Source organism: Ruditapes philippinarum, unplaced genomic scaffold, assembly GCF_026571515.1.
Source record: "Ruditapes philippinarum isolate M1 unplaced genomic scaffold, ASM2657151v2 ctg9156_1_1_1_1, whole genome shotgun sequence".
NCBI lineage: Eukaryota > Metazoa > Mollusca > Bivalvia > Venerida > Veneridae > Ruditapes > Ruditapes philippinarum.
This window is the reverse complement of record NW_026852521.1, coordinates 22,993-44,220: the sequence shown is the minus strand read 5'-3', so window position 1 is coordinate 44,220 and position 21,228 is coordinate 22,993.

The window sequence follows — 21,228 nt, the reverse complement described above, 5'->3', positions numbered from 1 at the left end:
TTTATCTATAAACCAGTACTTGCGTGTTGCACTGAACTTATTCAAATTGTCATGATCGTAGTTGTGTAATAATGGTTTGTTTTTATGAGGAATATCTGTTATTTGTACCTTTGCACACATTCTTGAGTTAAAGTTATACAATCTCACTTTTCCCACACTAGTTTTTAGCATGCGTTTGTGTACTTTCAGACTGACATTATAATTTTCGAAGAAATCAATGCCTAAAATGCCTATTGTTTCCTCAATATCAGCAACTATAAAACTCAAAATAAAATGCAAGATGTTCAATTTCAAAATTAAGTGTACATTTTCCAGCAATTTTTAGCCTGACCCCATTTGCAGTAGATAGAGGCACTTTAACAAGTTCTAACTTAGGCTTATTTTCTAGTCTATCATAAACACTTGGTGGAAATAATTGAAACTGGACTTCCAGAATCTATGAGCATTCCTCCCTTAACCTGCCCTATAGCAGTTTTTACATAATAACATGATGTTTTATTTTTTTCACCTATATCAGAAACAATGTTTTCCTTTTCTTGGCCTAAATTTTGTGGTGTTTTTATATCAACATTATTCTGTTGCAAAACCTTACTCTCAATATGATTTGAATCAGTGACTTTAAATTTCAAACTAAACGGTGTATATGTATTCGTACATGTACTTTGTTCATCTATATTTGCACGATATACATTTTGACCTTCGTTTGCGGAACACTCTTGTCCTAGTTTTTGACCTAAGTCACGTTGAGCATTCGTCTCAGTTATAGTAGGAGTAGGACTTAATTCGGGTGGAGTAATTGTTATTTCCGGGATTTTCCTATACATTGTGTTTTGTTCATTTGTATTTGAATGTTCAGACGTTAAAGTACTTTTAACGGAACAATGTTTATGTTTGTCAATTTCTGGTAAACTAACATTTTTCAAGTTCGTGTTTTCAGTGTTTTCACTAATTTGTGAACACTGCGTGTCACATTTTGTCATAGTAATGTCACATATTGGCCTAGTATTTTTACAAATGACTGAAGTTTTGGCCACAACCTCAGTCCGTTCTAGTTTTCCTGTAAGGGAGCATTTTGTTTTAGAAAGCAACGGCTCTCAATATGGCCTTTCTTTTTACAAAAAGTACAGAAAATATCTCTACGCTCTTTTGAAAAAACATTGACTTTCTGTATGTCCCAGTTTATTACAATATGAACAGGAAATATTCCTAGAATTATTCCTTAAATTCCTATTTGGGGAATGATTTGGGGATCTATTCTGAATTCCCACTCGTCTGTTATTGTGTGGAGATGAATCTGCACGTAAATTACGTGAAGGGCTATTTTGTCTTGATATGTTTTGTTTCTTAATAACATTATCAGAGTATTTGTTTTCAAGCATAGACATTTTTTCATTAAACTTTTGTTCAAGTTTTTGATCTAACAAAGAAGATAACATTTGCTGTAAATCTTCAAGATTACAATCAGTTTTCATATTTGATGGCCTAAGGGAAGAAACTATATTTTCTTTCAATGGAAGAGTAGTCCCCTTGTAATTTCGTCATCTACGGGTTTTGATCTTTTATCAAGTGACCCTTGTAAAGCAGCATATTCTACCGCGGCACTAATAGCTTGATCTAAAGTAGTTGGATGTAAAAATTGTACATGTTTTTGTAACTCAAAATTACCCAGACCATGAATGTACTGATCAATGATACAAGATTCGAGTGCCGTATGGGGCATTAAAGGAAATGCTTTCTGTCCTATACGTCTTAATGCATATCCATAATCTGATACAGACTCCCCAGAATTCCTTTTCCTGTTTCGGAATTCACACCTATATGCCAGTTCCCGCTCTTGTGGACTGAACCTTTGAGTCAGGGCTCGTTTTATTTCATTATAATCTGTTAACTGAGAGGAACTTAATGTTGAAAGTAAACGCTGGGCTTCCCCCCTTAAATTGATGGATAACATGCACGCCTTTTGTTGCTCATTCCATTCATTCCAGGAGGCAACACGTTCAAAATGAATTATATAATCTGTCCACTCAGTGGTAGAACCATCAAATTTGTCTGGTTTTATGTTTCTATTTGAGTTTGAATGAGGACTAGTATGATTTTCATGTGTATTATAATTAAATACTGGCATGTTACTAGGCATAGGCATATAGCTTGACTGCGTATGAGGTGTCATGTATGCAGCATTTGTTTGTATACACTTTTGAGATGTCTGTCCCATATTATTATTATACATATGAGGTAATGTATGCGTTAATGGTGTTTGGTAAGTGTTGATGGTGATTGGTGTAGTATATCTCTTTAAACCTGGTGCTGTAGTCAAAGGAAGTGAATGCTTAACATCACTATATTCTCTTATAGTAACCATTGGTACTGTGTAAGATTTATTTTGAGAAATTGTTTCTTTCTCTCTATCATAATTTACTGAACGCATTTGTGGGGTAAACGTTCCTAGGCGCTGATGTTGTTGTCCATTGTTTGTATTAGACAAAACAAAGCCATCACTGGTTCGTAACAACCCCTCTTCACTACCCTTAAAAACTAACGGTGTCTGTACATGTGTACGCGTAGGCATATCTGAACTATACCTGTTATAAATAATTTGTTCAGGTGTATTCAAATGTCCCTCAATTTCAGTTTTATGAATAGGGGAAAACACAAAATTTTCTTCCAAATATGGAGACCTTAATTTATCATCAAAAGTTTCACTATACCTTTGTGAATGTGCTGTGTCCCTTTGCCTTGTATTAGAAGGAAATGAATCTACATAAAGTGGTGAATGAGTGTTTGAAATTCTCGTGCTAGGTGTAGTAGCATGTATATTATGTTCATTATATCCTAACTGTTCAGTTACATAATATTGACCGATACCGTCGGTAGAAAAACTTGTTTGACCACCTTGTGCCATGGTATACCTTTACCTGCACTTTATATACATATACATGTATTATATTATATACACTCAAGATAATATTTTACCCACTATTTATAAACCTTACACTTTTAAACAAGTATATAGTCAATATATCATGTTTTAAACTTTTTATTTTTTTTTTACTTTATCATTTTATGACATGAATGTATGTTTATTTTATAGTTTATTTTCAAATAGTTTACTTATTTTATGTTACTAAATTACAAATATATCCTATGTATTTTTTTTAAACTCCTAAACTTTTTAATTTTAATTTACCCTATTTTATTCCTTATTTAAACTTTCTTAGATTTTTATTATTATTGTATTGAAAAGTCCAACATCTATATAATAATACACATCCACTGAATAATGCCCAATATAATTTTTACATTTATACATGTATTTCAGATTAACATGAAATGTCTGTACTTTGCTATACTAGTACACAAGACACTGAAAAATAATAATTAGCAAAAAGAACACACTATATAAAGTCACCAGTTATGAAATCAATGTTATAGTGCAATATAAATTGAAAATGAGATAGATTCTCAAATTACTACACGTAATAATATTTAGTACAATTCACAAAATATGTACCAAACAATACACAAATTTATAGATCTACATGCATATAGTCATGTCATCACTGTAAAAGTTGTATTATTTACACAATACAAACTAAACTTAATTTATATATGACTTATATACATGTATGGTCTCTATGCAAGCACTGAATTCTATGGTCACGGCACCAATGTAATAGTGGTCAGGTTCTAATGAGAATCAATGCTTTACACGGAGACCAAACGATCACAAATTATAACTGGAGTAAATTCTCAGGGCTCAGTTGATTTATATAAGTGTCACTATATAAAGATGATGGACTAAACAACAACAACTAGTAAATTCAATTTCAATCAATGCTTTTAATATATGAAAAGCCCTAACAAATTGAAAGAGAATACTAATCAAATTATATTTAGTTTTATATTAAGAATAACTATATTTATTATTTAATTAAGATTATGTTTTTGATATTTTTATATATGGTCGTTTATAATAAACATAAAACGTTTGTTAAGGACTAAGTCCAGTTTAATGTTTCAAGGCTAAGCCTTGTTGTACTGACCAGAGTAGGTACAGTACCTAACCTCGCTAACATTACCAAAGTCAGCTTATTTATACAATTCAGTATTCAAAACAACAATTTGATTGGTTGAGAATAACATTGTATATACCATGCAATAAGTATGAAAGATAGTAACTCATAACTACTAGATTAACTGTTAACTTAGATTACCGTAAATACCCATCCTATTACACACATATAAAGAAAATCAATGACCCCCGGGGCGGGGCCAATTTTGACCCCAGGTCTTTTATTTGAACAAACTTTGTAGACACTCACTAAAAGATGTTTCATGCTTAATATCTTAACTCTAGCTATTTGGGTTTTTTCAAAGAAGATTTTTTAAGTTTTTGCTATACACATATAAGGAAAATCAATGACCCCCGGGGCGCGGCCAATTTTGACCCCAGGGCTTTTATTTGAAGAAACTTGGTAGACACCTATTAGAACATGTTTGATGCTAAATATCTTAGCCACAGCTCTTCGATTTCTTTAAAAGAAGATTTTTTAAGTTTTTACTATATGCATATAGGGAAAATCAATGAACCCCCGGGGCGGGGCCAATTTTGACCCCAGGGCTTTTATTTGAACAAACTTGGTAGACACTTATTAGAACATGTTTCATGCTAAATATCTTAGCTCTAACTCTTTTGGATCTTTAAAGAAGATTTTTTAAGTTTTTACTATATGCATATAGGGAAAGTCAATGACCCCCCGGGGCGGGGCCAATTTTGACCCCAGGGCTTTTATTTGAACAAACTTGGTAGACACCCATTAGAACATGTTTCATGCTAAATATCTTAGCTCTAGCTCTTTGGGTTCTTTAAAAGAAGATTTTTTAAGTTTTTACTATATGCATATAGGGAAAATCAATGACACCCCGGGGGGGGGCCAATTTTGACCCCAGGGCTTTTATTTGAACAAACTTGGTAGACACTCACTAGAAGATGTTTCATGCCAAATATCTAAGCTCTACCTCTTATGGTTTTTGAAAAGAAGATATTTAAGGTTTTTTCTTTTGGTTGCCATGGCAACCAGAGTTCTGCATGGAATTAAATTCTTTGAACAATTTTTAAAGGTGACCACCAAAGGAACATTCCTGTGAAGTTTGGATGAAATTGGCTTAGTGGTTTATGAGGAGATGTCATTTAAAGTAAAAGTTTACGGACGGACGGACGGACGGACGACGGACGGACGACGGACGGACGCCGGACGAAAAGCGATCACAAAAGCTCACCCTGTCACTTTGTGACAGGTGAGCTAAAAATGTGACCTTGACCTTGGATGTAGGGACCTAAGTGCTGGAAAATTACACATCATCTTATTCTGTTAAATATTTGTGCCAAGTTATTACAAAATCCCTTGAAGGGTGAATAAATTATTGACAGAACACAAAATATAGCCTCCATCTGACAATGTTGACCTTTGATCTCCAACTATGACCTTGACTTTGGCCAATAGTCTCAAATGAGAACAAACAAATTTATCAAATTATTCCTTGCTATATGATACAAACCACTTGATTAATGCTTCTCAGTCTTATGTAACTGAGAATACTTGTTATTAAGTTTCATTAGACTCACATGTCCTGCATTTGGCTATCAGGTATCATTTACTGACCTTGCCCTAAGTGTTACCTAGCTTGCCTCAGTATTACCTAGCTTGCCCTTGGTGTTACCTAGCTTGTCCTCGGTGTTACCTAGCTTGCCCTCAGTATTACCTAGCTTGCCTCAGTATTACCTAGCTTGCCCTTGGTGTTACCTAGCTTGCCCTCAGTATTACCTAGCTTGCCCTCGGTGTTACCTAGCTTGCCCTTAGTATTACCTAGCTTGCCCTCAGTGTTACCTACCTTGCCCTCAGTATTACCTAGCTTGCCCTCAGTGTTACCTAGCTTGCCCTCAGTATTACCTAGGTTGCCCTCAGTGTTACCTAGCTTGCCCTCAGTGTTACCTAGCTTGCCCTCAGTGTTACCTAGCTTGCCCTTAGTGTTATCATTACAATAATCTTAATGAGAAATTATTAGAGAGGAAATAAAGACTTTGGTTACTGGCAGCCTCTTTTGTAACATGTAATAGTATTGATCTTAAAATTATTCTTGGTAAAATTATAGCTTATGTACAGTTATCTCACTAAACTTATGAAACACATGTATGTACATATATTTATATAAATAAAAGAACTTTAGAATACCCGTTAACACTTGGAAATGATTGTTTCATTCAGAGTCACTATAGACATCTGTTACATATTTCACTATGACATTATGTATAAATTGTTTTACAATATTGACCTGAGGCTGATTAACAGTAGCCTTGAGGTTAATACAGCAGTCTGATCTTCACAAATTTGCACATTCAAAACAAATGTTTTGTTTATACAAAATTCATAATATTTTTTCACTCATTACATTTCCATTAATTATTTAAATCATTAGTGGATTTATGGACAGTTATTGAATTTTAGGGTTGTAGCTTCTTTTGTTCTTTGGTGTTTTTTTTTTCAAATTATAGAAAAAATATATTTCTAAATGTATAACATATATAATCCTACATGTAGTCATTATCTGAATATTTCACTGATCATTTATATAAAATTGTGCAATGAGTGATTAACATGTCCTAATATAATGCTCAAAATCATAAAAAAAGCTTAAAAGTAAATAATGATGGAATAAAAAAGGAGGAAGATTTCATTTTAACAAGAGGACCATGATGACCCTAGATCCCTCACCTGAGATTAATGTTAGAAACGGGTAAAAGGTTACGCTGTGAAGAAAAAAATTAAAAAACTTATTGCATCTATATGCATTAGACTGGAACCGTTCATATAACTTTTGTAGAGGTCCACCTGAGGATCATTCCTGTAAAGTTTGGCCAAAATCTATCAACTGGTTTAGGAGATGTTGTTTAAAGAAATTGTAGACAATGACAAACAACAGACAAAGGACACACTGCCATCACAAAAGCTCATTCCTGAGACCTTGGATAGTGACCTAACAATATTGCAAGTTCACAAAGGCCAATTACTTCATCATAAAATCCTGAATTGCTGCACTTTGAAGTTACCTTCACTTATAATCCCTAAGACATGTCAAATTTTAAATGAATATCACCAATTTTAAAGTTTAATGTTGCACTTGAAAATTAAACAAGAAAATTGAAACCTCACAAAGCCCAATTAATCTGTGAAATCCTATATCAGCATTATCTACCTAAGATATTGATCTCTAATGACTTGTATAAAGTTTAAAGTGAATACCTTGTTGTTTTGAAGATTACTGCTGCACACAAAACTTTAACCAGGAATTATCTAAGCTGACATAGGGCCATGTTTCAGCCAAAATACAATCCTCCCACGTGGCTCAATAGCAAAAGCATCGATCTACAATTTGACCATGACACTTGATCTTTTCTCGTGTCCCACAGCTTTCATGATGATAAACAACTGGAAAACAATAATAATAATATATTGATGTGATACAAATACACTGTTGACTGAAACAAACAGCAGCACAAAAAACAGTTTTATGAATCATATTTACACATAATTTGGCTAATGTGATATATTTTGGGCAACAATACGGATAACACAAAAGCAAAAACCCATTCATAAACAATATCAAATTTCAATGATTGTATCAGTAGGTATCGTTATTAAAATAAACAACCCAACACATTTGAGTCAAATTTCAGAGTTTCATTTAAAGATTTAGACTGTGGCTTTGAGAAGCACATATGTCACTTAGATTCTAATCATCACTTTTAGACAAACCCTCCCAGAAAAATGCATATAGATATTACAGTATTGGACTTAAACACTTTTCAAAGCACTTATTTCACCAAATTATAGCCCTTGAGTGGTTTTATATGTTGATTTTCAGTCAATTTCATTAATTGTTTTTATACAAAAAGTACCTGTTACGATTAAATATCTTAACTTCCATATTTCATATATACATAATTCAATTTAAATCATATTCACGTTACTTACTAATAAGTGACCAGTTGTCCAGTATTTGTATTGAAACAATGTTATCAGCTTATTAGCTGAGAATGTCATTTTGTTGAAAAACCAACTATTCCTTATTTCCATCAGCACTTTCATTAATTCCTTCATGATGATAGATCTAAATGCCAGCTTGTACAGAGGATAACAGACGTCATGGAAACAAACAACAACTGACATATGTACAAACAGTACACATCAAAATGAACACTTCACATAACAAATAAATCCATGCTGTGATGTGATCTGATTTAATAATTCATACATGTGAACTCTCCTACTTTTAGTGGGAGACGCCCACTTTCTGCAGCCATATTTTCAAAGATTTTTCTCAAAATAAGGGGTATTTTCACAAATTAAAGAAATCTCCCTCTTTTTGATGTCAGAGCTTTCTTCTTTGTTTATTGCAAATTCAAATATCTCCCTCTTTTTGTAGAAAAATCTCCCACTTGATCATCAAAAAAACATTACATATATGTTAATTCCTTCATGATGATAGATCTAAACACCACAGGAATCACAAAATATTTTTTAGAGTCACTCATCCTACAGGGCAGGTTGGTTCTAAATCCAATTTGCAAGCAAAATTTTTCTACTCATCCTGCATTAAGTTCTTTTTAATTCTACTCGTTATTACATGAGGACAGGTGAAATTGTTTATTTCTGCACCAGCTTGAACAGTACATCGATGCATATTTCCGCAGTTGTTGGTTAATGAATGACACTAAACTTCACAATTTCATGCTTTACATTAAAAACTCATAGTCTGAACAGATTAAAACTTTTTACCTGAAATATAAAATGTTTACAATTATAAATTAATCATGCCATAAAATCTATAATAAGCAGTAAATCTATTACTAAATAATATTTAACAAAAAAAAAATTGTTGTCGCAACATATTGATACAAATTCCACTTTTGAATGACTTATATTAGGTATTATTTTTTAGATCTACTGTAAGCTAGTTAGATGACTATATTGAGTTCGTCCCACGACTTCTACTCTGAGTGGTGATGTAAAATGTTGTGTTATAGTAATCAATATGTGACAAGATAAAATATCACAAATCTCTTCAAGACGACATCTTCATTTAAAAACTATAAAGTGCTACGAGGGTTGTCCAAAAAATTCGTGCACTGCAGTTATTGTCGTGAGAGTTATTAATAAAAACAAATGAATTATATATCACTTGAAAGAGAAATCTGACTCAAATAAGAAAACAAAAGAAAAAGCCGAGTAACCGGCGTGTCGTGTAAAAGAAAGGTCATTGCGTTACCTTAGTAACGTAATACCGGCGCAAGACAAAAAATTGGGTTAGTTCATTACTGTAATTGTACTGTTTGTATCTTGTAAATATAAAGTGGTATTTGCTTTTTATGTTATAATTTGTTTTACTGTCAATAGAGGAATGATTGATGAAAAGTATTGTGTAGTTTTTATTGTTTTTTTTATGCAACGTACATGTAGCATATTCCACCAGTGCAGGAATATATTGGACAACCCTCGTCACATGCGCCGGCATTATGGACGGACGTCTGCCTGACTGGTTGTCTTCGTCTACCGACTCTCTTTCTCTTCCACAGAGCGTTTGTGCCATTTAAAAACCAGCCTTCGTGACACTGAACTTATCCCGCTTGCCATTTTTAGTTCTTTGTAGGTATCTGTTGGTGATTTACCAATATTTGCACCAAATTTAATGATCGTCCGTATTTCCAGACGTTTAGCGACTGACATTTTCATGTAATTACAGTATTGATGACCGCACACAAATGTTTGTTTACGACTGTTACAATACGGCAAATGACGCCATATTTTTTAGTGACGTTAGGAATACGTACACACACTTTTCCGTGAATTTTAACGTTAATAGGTAGTGTTTAAAGAATACCGTGATGCATCAAAGTAATGAACTAACCCAATTTTTTGTCATGCGCCGGTATTACGTTACCAAGGTAACTGTATGACGATTCGTTTTCAGGACATGCCGGTTACATATTTTTTTCTTTTGTTCTCTTATTTAAGATATATCTCCCCTTCAAGTGATATATAATTAATGTTTTTCTATCAATAACTCACACGACAATAACTGCAGTGCACGAATTTTTTTGACAACCCTCGTATCTATATTAATTTACATGAAGATCTACTCTTATGCAAATACTAGTGTCACGGTTCAGAACTTTTCACTATTTAGGGGAGAAGATGCGTAAGCGGCCGGATAGCTCAGTCGGTAGAGTGGCAGAACAGTATTCCGAGGGTCCGGGTTCGAGTCCCGGTCAGGCTGCACATTTTTCTCACCCTGTGACATTTGGCGCCCAACAGGAGACCGGGACTGCCTGTAGCTCAGAGTTCAATTAGCATTGCTTTGTAGCTTTGTGAAATTCGAGGACGAATTTCAATATTGTAGTGAAGTATGTCACGTTTCAGAATGTTTCACTATTTAGGGGAGAAGATGTGTAAGAGGCCGGATAGCTCAGTCGGTAGAGCCATGGAACGGTATTCCGAGGGCCCCGGGTTCGAGTCCCGGTCAGGCTGCACATTTTTCTCACCCTGTGACACTAGTCCAAATAATTAGCCGTGAAAAAAGTTATTTAACATTTTATATTTATCATTGTGACATTTTACATTTGATATTATCGAGGCTTTTTTCAACGTCTAAACTGATTGTATCAAAAAGACGTAGCATAAATCAAATTTATAAAAGTAAAGAATTTCATGTCAAAATATGTGCAATACAATGAAAAATATACTTTTATTTCATCACCAAACTGACAGTTTCAAAATCAGTGACAGTATCACTTCTTTATTGGTTGGAACACTGATTTAAAATTTCATCACTGATGTTTCCATCTATTGTCAGCCATATTGCAACTTATTATACATGTTGGGGGAATACAATTTATGCATCAACGGTAGACAAAATGTTTTTTCCCTATGTTATAAATATACATTTACACCTAATACAAATATGTTAATAAGTTGCATTAGGATTTTAGATTAAAAGATTGATTTTTATTCAGCATTGATAGATAAAAGAACAAAATAAAAGAGTATCATTAATCAAAATAAAACTAGTAAAAAATCTGTTTAAACTGATTTTACTAATCAAGTGCAACCATATCACATTTGGATACCAAACATGTGAATTTTTTTCAATGATCAAGTGGGAGATTTTTCTTCAAAAAGAGGGAGATTTTAGAATTTGCAATAACCAAAGAAGGAAGTTCTGAAATCAAAAATAGGTAGATTTCTTGAATTTGTAAAAATACCCCTTCTTTTAAGAAAATTCTTTGAAAATATGGCTGCAGAAAGTGGTAGTCTCCCGCTAAAAGTGGGAGAGTTCACATGTATGGGATACTGGTATCCTTGGTGAATATTGCACAGCCATATTGCTTCCTAGTTGGATAACGTCATGGCAGTGGTGACATTTAAATGGACATATTTCCTATGTAAGGTGACAATTCTAATTTCAGTTTGTATTAGCATGTTCATTCATAGGATATTCAATTTCTTTCAAATAATTACTTATTAAATCGTTTAAATGCATTAGATATAAATCGATGTCTTATGTCAAATTGTTTGCTACACGTTTTTACAATGATCTGTTAAGTAATAAATAATAAATAATCTAACTTAACAAAATAACAAAACCCGTGACATAACCCGTGACAGTAAATTATATTTTCCGTGATGATGCCGTCACGGACGTCACGGGCGTCACGGGTTTTAGTATATCTGTTAGCGATGCCAAATGGCGTTTTCAAGTTAAAGGGAAGTTACTCAGTTATTTTGCAAATGGCGTACTTAGCGAGATTAGGGAGATTAAACTTCCCGCAGCGGTTACTTCTCTTGATCAGAGCATATTGTTTTGCTAGAGTGCGAGGAGTATGGAAAGAAAGACGTCCCAGCCCATCTAAACATGACAAAACGAACAAAAGACCTCCCAGGAAATTTACAACTAGGACAGAGACCCTCTCAGAAATCTACAGGTTGGACCTTTGTCTGATTGATAACCTCGTCCCTTTTGGTTAAGGACATGTAAACGGGATTTAGCAACTTTTATTTGAGAGTAAGTTAGTTCTCACTTGTGGTTTATGATAACCGCCGTATGAACACATCTGCAGATCTTTATAAATTCAAACTTTCAATCACTATATATATTCGTGTTTGAATGTTGTATTCTGGTTAAGCCGGTGGTAGGGGGCGTGGACGGTAGCTTGCAATTACCACTACGGTCCATGAACAGGCTCAATCAAACCGAGCCTGCAACATTTTCAATTTTGACATGATGGGCTTTCTTTAGGAATTCTGTTTTTCTCTATTTATTGTCACAACGTTAACAGTGTTATTTGTGTCATGTAGAGGCCGTAAAATCGCCCCGTTCGTTGTACAAGTACTTTCGATCTTTGAAGATCGTTCAGCACGATATTATTGTAGTGTACACGTACATCTTTATGGTATTTTTTCTTTCTTATATTTGGCTTTTTCTACTTGGGGGTTCCAATACTCCTTAATGTGGCCTGCTCTTTTAAATTTTCCTTCTTGACGTCATCAGGGCTGGGAATCAAAACTGCGTCGTATCCTACAAAATGTAAACAAACGCCGCCATCTTGGAGCGAAAAATGTATGTTTTTGTTTATAACTCTTTTTGTTGGAAATGACTGAAAACCAGATATATGTATTAACACGCTACAGTATTTTCCGCTTCGTTCGGTATATGTTGCTTGCACAACTATTTTGTAAAACAAAAGTTATAGCGAACTTGCAACTCGAAGCGGGGCAGAATTTTTATGAAAATGTGTAAATACATACGCAGTTCATATTGCTTTATCTATCGTTTTTTCCTTCAAATCAATTATATACTCGTTTTCAGAGTTCACCATAAACTTCAAAACATAATTTTGCATCATTTACTTAATTTTCATTAAAATGAGATGTTTATTTTCCAAGTAAATAATGATTTTTACGAAATGATACGACGCAGTTGAAAATAAAATATGATACGACGCAGTTGTACTTTCATTGCAGGCTGCAAATTGGTTAAACTATTTAAATTATGTGCTAGATATGCTAATAACATCCAACAACATTTCTTGTTTACAACTTAAGTCAAAAGTAGAGGTCACTCATTGGTTCCATAAAAATGGAAATATAATACAATTCTATTAAGGCTGCATTTTTTGGTCGCATTTTAGTACCTATCATAAGCATCTACAAATTCCGAAAAGCTGTATTAAATGCAATATACATTGAAACACGTGACCGCACACCCATATGACAACGTCTTCCAGTGTTGTCTTAGCATGCTTCTAAAATTGTTCCCGTGAGTTCGAAATGGGAGTGATTACTATTTTTGATACAAAATTCAATATACCAGGGTAACCTCTCCTGGACCCTGTATTAATCAGGAATGACCTTTAAAAAAAAAAAGAGAAAGAATTACAAATTTTTTGAAAAGGTCTCTCGCTATCGGGAGAGAGCTATGCGCAAATTGCATGCCAACCTTTGTAACTTGTAATTAGCAATAATTTCCGTCAATTCCGTTATTACTTATGTCTTTTACGTGCCTATTTATTGTATATCATTTTTTTAATAATCGTTGAGAACAGATGAGCTTTATTATTTGAAACTGTACATTAGATTTTAATAATTATATTATAAATGGTTAAGCTACAAAATATGTTTGCAAGTGGGTTATTTTACGCTGTGCACCGATAAATTTGATGCAGATATAGGCAGACATGATCTTTCAACAGTACTGATAAAGTTTTCACAATATTGAACAGAAAATTTAGGTCAGATTATCGCATCGAATTTTCAAAAGACTAGAGACATGGCATACCTTCGTACTAAAGTGTGATTTTTATTTGATAATGAATTGACTGAAAACTTAAACAAACGTTTTCAGAAAATGACTTCACAGAGGATTACAGTACCCCCTGTTTACATTGAAAAATTCTCTGCTAGTCATACCGAAATAAGAAATTTAAATGATATTCTCTTTATAATTAATTCAAATATTTATAATCTTAAAACTTCACGCCAGAAGTTAATAAATCAAAGCACAGAAGGCGCTGAATTTGTTTGGGTCTCAGAATGTCAGAAAGGTGCAGGCTGTGAGATTATAAACCAATTTGTTTTTGTATAGTGCCACCAATGCTTTCCAGCGTTTTAATTGTAATAAAATGGCTATAAGCAACACTGATATTCAATTCAATGTTTATTTCACTTAAACAATTTGAAAAGAAAATGAGTTGCCTTAACTGGGATTTGAACTCCAGACCTCTCGCTTCCTAAGCGAGCGCACAAACCCCTCGGTCACGGTGAATGTATATGTGAACGGCCTGAAGAAAACCAAATTATTCTAAATTAGGGTTTGTAACACTTAATTATTATTTCGACGCTAACTGTTAACACAGATGTAAATAATTATGGAGCTTACTATGAGCATGTATATCGATAAAGAATAATCTTCGACCATTCGGGAACTATTTTGCGCCTGTCATTTGACCATCTTTACGCAGTGATCTCCCCTGAATTTTTGGGCGTTAGTGTAAATATAAAAAGAAGTAACCGCTTCAAATTCAAAAATGCGGACTACTTTCGGCATTTGCAATTAACAGCATCAGAGTCTGAAATTTCGCTACCATTATTTGTTTGGTCTGACGACCCAAACAAATTAAAAGCTGCTTATTTGTACAGCTGACGTTAAAAAATTTTTTGAAAAAACAGACAGGGGTGTGTCCACCGAGGGCCCAGTGTTTAGTTTACTGAAATTTAAAACACTTAACTGAACGTTGAATTGAAAAAACCCGGGGCTTTTTTTTCTTTTTGTGTGGAAAAACCTTTTAAACTAGTTTCAAAAGTGTGGGTTTTCTGGGTGAACATTTTGCTTAAAAAATTAAAAGCGACCCGGGTCCCCCCCTAGTAAAGCTAAAGTGGATTTAAGTTTTTTAAAAACAGACCCAAAAAAAAGCTTACAGAAATGCGAACCCCCTTAATTAGGGTAGCTAGAAAATGAAATTTAAAATTAATAATTTTAATTTTTTTTGCGAAAAAAAAGGGATAATAATGAACATACAGGAAAATATAAGAAATTATTTCAGATATAATGATCAATTAGTAAACATGTTCAATTAGTCAACATGCTCATGTTTAACTGAAAAGTAGCTTCCGCAATGTTAACTTTCAACTGGACATGACACAATGTATTCTAAATAATCAAAAGCAACTGAGCATTGCTATACACCGAAAATGATCTGGGATTTTTTATCTAGCGCAAGTGATTATTCCATAAAAAAGAAATATATTGCCAAATTATCCCTGTTGAAAAGACTGTCAAAAATACAACTGCGTCGTATCATATTTTATTTTCAACTGCGTCGTATCATTTCGTAAAAATCATTATTTTCTTAGAAAATAAACATCTCTTTTTAATGAATTTTTTGTAAATGACGCAAAATTATATTTCGAAGTTTATGGTGAACTCTGAAACAAATATATAAATGATTTGAAGGAAAAAACGATAGATAAAGCAATATGAACTGCGTTGTATCCACACATTTTCATAAAAATTCTGCCCCGCTTCGAGTTGCAAGTTCGCTATAACTTTTGTTTTACAAAATAGTTGTGCAAGCAACATATACCGAACGAAGCGGAAAATAGTGTAGCGTGTTAATACATATACCTGGATTTAAGTCATTTCCAACAAAAAGAGTTATAAACAAAAACATACATTTTTCGTTCCAAGATGGCGGCGTTTGTTTACATTTTGTAGGATACGACGCAGTTTTGATTCCCAGCCCTGGTCATATCCGTGATATGCAGTTTTCATACCTCTGATCTCCTTTCCATATTCCATTGTGTTTAGTTCCGCCCATTATTTATCTATTTTCATATTCTAAGCTTATTCAAAGTTTAAATAAATTTTATTTTACAATTTTCAGTCTGCCAATATGCATATTTTGAATATGTAACATTTTCATGTTATTTTAACTCGCTCAAAATATTTTATGAAATCGTGAAAGGAGTCCAAAATTACCGTATAGTATCTAAAGTCAATGGACAACAGGGATTGTTTGGCTTATTTTATAGCCGTTATTGGGTCATATTCCCAATTGAAAATAGTATATTATTTTCCCAATCCACAGAAAAAAATCCCAATTGAAAGTTACAAAATAAATATGTTGATTAAAAATTCTAGAATCTTTGAAAATAAGGGCTTCTTCTTTGTAATAGTGCTTAAATGTTTGAAGATGCCATCCTAGACAGTAATTCTTTGCATTTATTTAATCACTGTAAACTTTCAGTCATGCATTTTTTCCTAATTTTTAACAAAACACCGCTGAAATTCCCAATTTCATGGGTATGGGTGATGTTCCCAAAAATCCTGGGGGAAAAACCCTGGATAATATGTCTATAGCAATGAATTTGTCCTTCTTTGCGTAATATAAATATACCAACCACGTTTATAACCTACCTGTATTAAATTTTAGATTTCTGTTTTCATTCCAGAAATCTGTCATTACTAGTGTCGGTGATACGGTGTGCATATTGGCGACACAGACCAGATGACAGTTTCTTAGAGCATAGTGCATCCTATACAGAAAAACGTCCAATCGAGGAAAACAATTAGTTTTTTACAAGAGCTGTAAAATATCATTATACAGAACCTCAGGAATGTTAGTAAATTTAAGTTGGAGTACTCACACCGTACAATCAAATGGGCAGACAGCTGTTCCAGCGTCCACAGCTGTACTAGTATATACATGTCGGTGCGGGGAATACAATTGACGTACGGTAAGTATTCATCTATTTTTAACATATCCCAACTGTGTTTGAGTAAATCAATGTTACGGATTCATAGTCAACATCCTAAGGGACATGCTAACAAATTTCTGGCCCTGTGCAAGCTTTTCTTCACGTGCTTTGACTGAAAATAACCACACTATCCGATGAGATGCGGTATTTTTAGTTTAAAGTCACAAAAACTTATATTTTCTCATGATAACAAATCCTTTTTTCATACGATTCGTAAAGGTCAACATTTCGTCATTAAATATTCCAAACCATACCTTCAAAAAAGCTTTTCTGTTAAAGTTATAAGGTATTTAAGTTTGAGTGTCATCAAAATTTTGGTAACGTCATCAGCTGTTCGCCTCTTTTTAATGATAACATCGACAGCAATTCATCGGCAAGAATGAATAACGCTGAAAGCCGTTCAAAGAAACAATTTTTAGCGCTTTTGTGCTACAGTAACTAGGAAAGAGTAAATTTTTTGCTCGTTTAAAATATTACTTTATTCATGATACTTTCTAATTATATTATTTTTATTATTAATTTCTATTATTTGTTTTCTATTATATGTTGCCATGCAGTAAATGGCTGTGTAACCCGAGATGTCTGACATATAAAATTATTTATTTGAAACATAAAAATTTAAATAATTTTTAAGAATGATTATTATTTCTATTGCACTATACATTAAAACAGATTTTAAGGATAAAAAACAACATGTTTTTCCGTATTCAATATATGGATGGATGGATGGACGGACGGACGGACGTATGTATGTATATGTTTTTGTGTGTATGTGCGTGTGCGTGCGTGTTTGCACTTATGTGTATGTGTGTGTGCGTGCGTATGCATGTGTATTTGTCTGTGCGTGTAGTATGTGAGTGTTTTGTGCGTATTTATGATTTTTTGTCTGTGCGTTCATGTAATTGCTTTATGAAAGTGTAATTTTTACGTGCATGTGTGTGTTTACAAGGTTGACTGCATACATATGGTACCATAAATTCATCCATCCGTCAATCCAACCATTTTTATTTGTTTGGGTCGTCAAACCAAACAAATAATGGTAGCGAAATTTCAGAGCCTAATGCTGTTAATTGCAAATGCCTAAAGTAGTCCACTTTTTTGAAGCGGTTACTTCCCTTTATACGTAACGCCGAAAAATTCAGGGGGGATCAATGCGTAAAGATTGTCAAATGACAGGCGCATTAATTTTCAAGCAAATTAGTTCCCGAATGGTCGAATATTTCTAAAATTGTTTCATTTTTTATAGATATACATGTTTACAGAAGCTCCATGATTATTTACATCTGTGTTAAACAACAGGTTTAGCGTCGAAATAATAAGTTACAAACCCTAATTTAGAATAATATGGTTTTCTTCAAGCTATTTAAATAAAACTTCACCGTGGCCGAGGGGTTTGCATGCTCGCGTAAGAATCGAGAGGTCTGGAGTTCAAATCCCAGTTGAGGAAACTCTTTTTTTAAGTCAATTTGACTATCAGTGTTGCAAGTAGTCTTATAGCCAAATTACTACAGTTAAAACACTGGAAAGCATTGGTGGCACTATACAAAAACAAATTGGTTTATTATCTCACAATCTTCACCTTTCTGTCATTCTGAGACCCAAACAAATTCAGCGACGTCTGTGCTTTGATTATATCATTCGATGATATGATGAAGTTAATTACTGCAATTATGACACATTGTGTTTTTGACTTTTCAGAATTTATAAGGGAGAAAAAGATACAGCAATGGATACTTATAAATGCTAATATTGTGTATTGACATTTTTAATATTCCAAGACAGCATTAAGCCTTTGGTGGAAACACATCAGTTGAACTGCCTGAAATATAGAGAATATGAGTTAAACAGTGTCACTGGTGTATCGGGTATAGAACTAAAGACAAATACACATACATACGCACGCACACACACATACACATAAGTGCAAACACGCACGCACATGCGCATACACACAAAATATATACATACATACATACATACATACATACATACATACATACATACATACATACATACATACATACATACATACATACATACATACATACACACATACATACATACATACATACATACATACATACATACGTCCGTCCGTCCGTTCGTCCGTCCGTCCATCCATCCATCCATCCATCCATCAATCAATATATTGAATACGGATAAACATGTTGATTTTGATCCTTAAAATCTGATTTAATTTATAGTGCAATAGAAATAATAATCATTCTTAAAAATTATTTTTTTTTTGTTTTAAATAAATCATTTTATGTGGCAGACATCTCGGGTAACACAGCCATTTACTGCACGGGACATGTCTACTATATGCCATTATTTATAATAACACTGACTTGATGGATGCCTTTATTTATTATAAAGTGTATTCGTATTAAGCGTTAAATTTGCCTTTACTTTCTTTGAATTTAATATTTCAGAAACATATTAATAGATCTTGCTACCTTTTTATATTGAAATACAGTGCGGTAAATGGAGATAAAGGCCTCTCAGCTAAGATACAACATATAATAGAAAGTAATAATAAAAATAATATAATTAGAAAGTATCATGAATAAAGTAATATTTTAAATGAGCAAAAAAGTTTTACTCTTTCAAAAGCGCTGAAAATTGTTTCTTTGAACGGCGTTCAGCGTTATTCATTCTTGCCGATGAATTGCTGTCGATGTTATCATTAAAAAGAGGCGAACAGCTGATGACGTTACTAAAATTTTGATGACACTCAAACTTAAATACCTTATAACTTTAACAGAAAGCTTTTTTGAAGGTATGGTTTGGAGTATTTAATGACGAAATGTTGACGTTTACGAATCGTATGATAAAAGGATTTATTATCATGAGAAAATATAAGTTTTTGTGACTTTAAACTAAAACACCGCATCTCATCGGATAGTGTGGTTATTTTCAGTCAAAATTCACGTGAAGTAAAGCTTGCACACGGCCAGAAATTTGTAAGCATGTCCCTTAGGATGTTGACTATGAATCCATAACATTGATTTACTCAAACATAGTTAAGATATGTTAAAAATAGATGAATACTTACCGTACGTCAATTGTATTCCCCGCGCCGACATGTATACATACTGGTACAGCTGTGGACGCTGGAACAGCTGTCTGCCCATTTGATTGTACGGTGTGGTACTGTAATATCGACCTTACAACTAATAGATTTTAGTCATGATTATCACCACTAGACCATGCGTCGCCCGGACTTTGATGAAGGGTCCTCTAGCGCTTTCAGGCGCAGTGCTGCATTTTTCTATAATTGTGGGTAGTGATGTTATTCATTATATGTAATCTCCACCTACTTAAAGTTTACTCATATATTGTTACATACATTATATAGATATATACATATTGTTTAGGTTGAGTAAAGATGTACAGCAATTAAAGAGTATAAAATAAAACCATTCGGATCTTATGTTTTACCATTCTTATAAGAATTCAGTTAGCTAATAACAATCACAGTATATAAACGATTTGTACCCCAACCGGATCTTGTGAGAAGATCTCAACATCAGTTCCGTACAAACAGGTGGGGTGACCCATAAAACTTTTTAAGACGGCTTGCATTTAATCTGTGACGGTATTTAAACATTTGAATCATATTAAGAAATATTTTTTCTTTGCTTATAGATACATCTATAACCAGCTTCTTTAGATTTATGCGCATAAAACGCTGTGCTCTCCGCTTCGTGTTTTGTTTATGTCAACACACGCCGATTACACAAGCAAATTTATGCCTAAAATTGTTTTATTTCACTATAACTCATATCTGAATGTGAACTTTATTGTCTTACCTTGTGTTATCGCACAGACACTTGTGTAGATATCTTTGAATATTGATAAAAACACAGTAAATAATAGAGGCGAACATTCTGATAACTGTACTCGTCTTGCTAAAACAATTTTAATGATTTGTACCCTGCTTGTGTTTTCACTGAACCATAACTTGCGAGTCACTTTTGATGATTTTTATTGTTTTTGTCCTATGTTCCAAATTATATCTTGCAGAATATGAAGTTATTGTGTCACAAGAGCATGACACATCTTTTAGTTCTATATAAGTTACCAATACTGCACATGAATGGACCTTCATCATGTTTTACTTTCCATGGAAATACCAGCATGAAGTAGCTGTTAATACGAATTAGGAAAAAATTATTTCTTGACAGGAATTATCAACCAACAAATCCTATCTTCATTTACCATTCATTTTTCTTTGAAAAGATATAAAGCTTAAGATATAACATATTAAGTACTATAAACGTTTCTACTACGGCATTACTGTTTGTTTTGACGTGACCGTTGTATTATAAGTTATTTTGGTTTTGGAGTGATATAT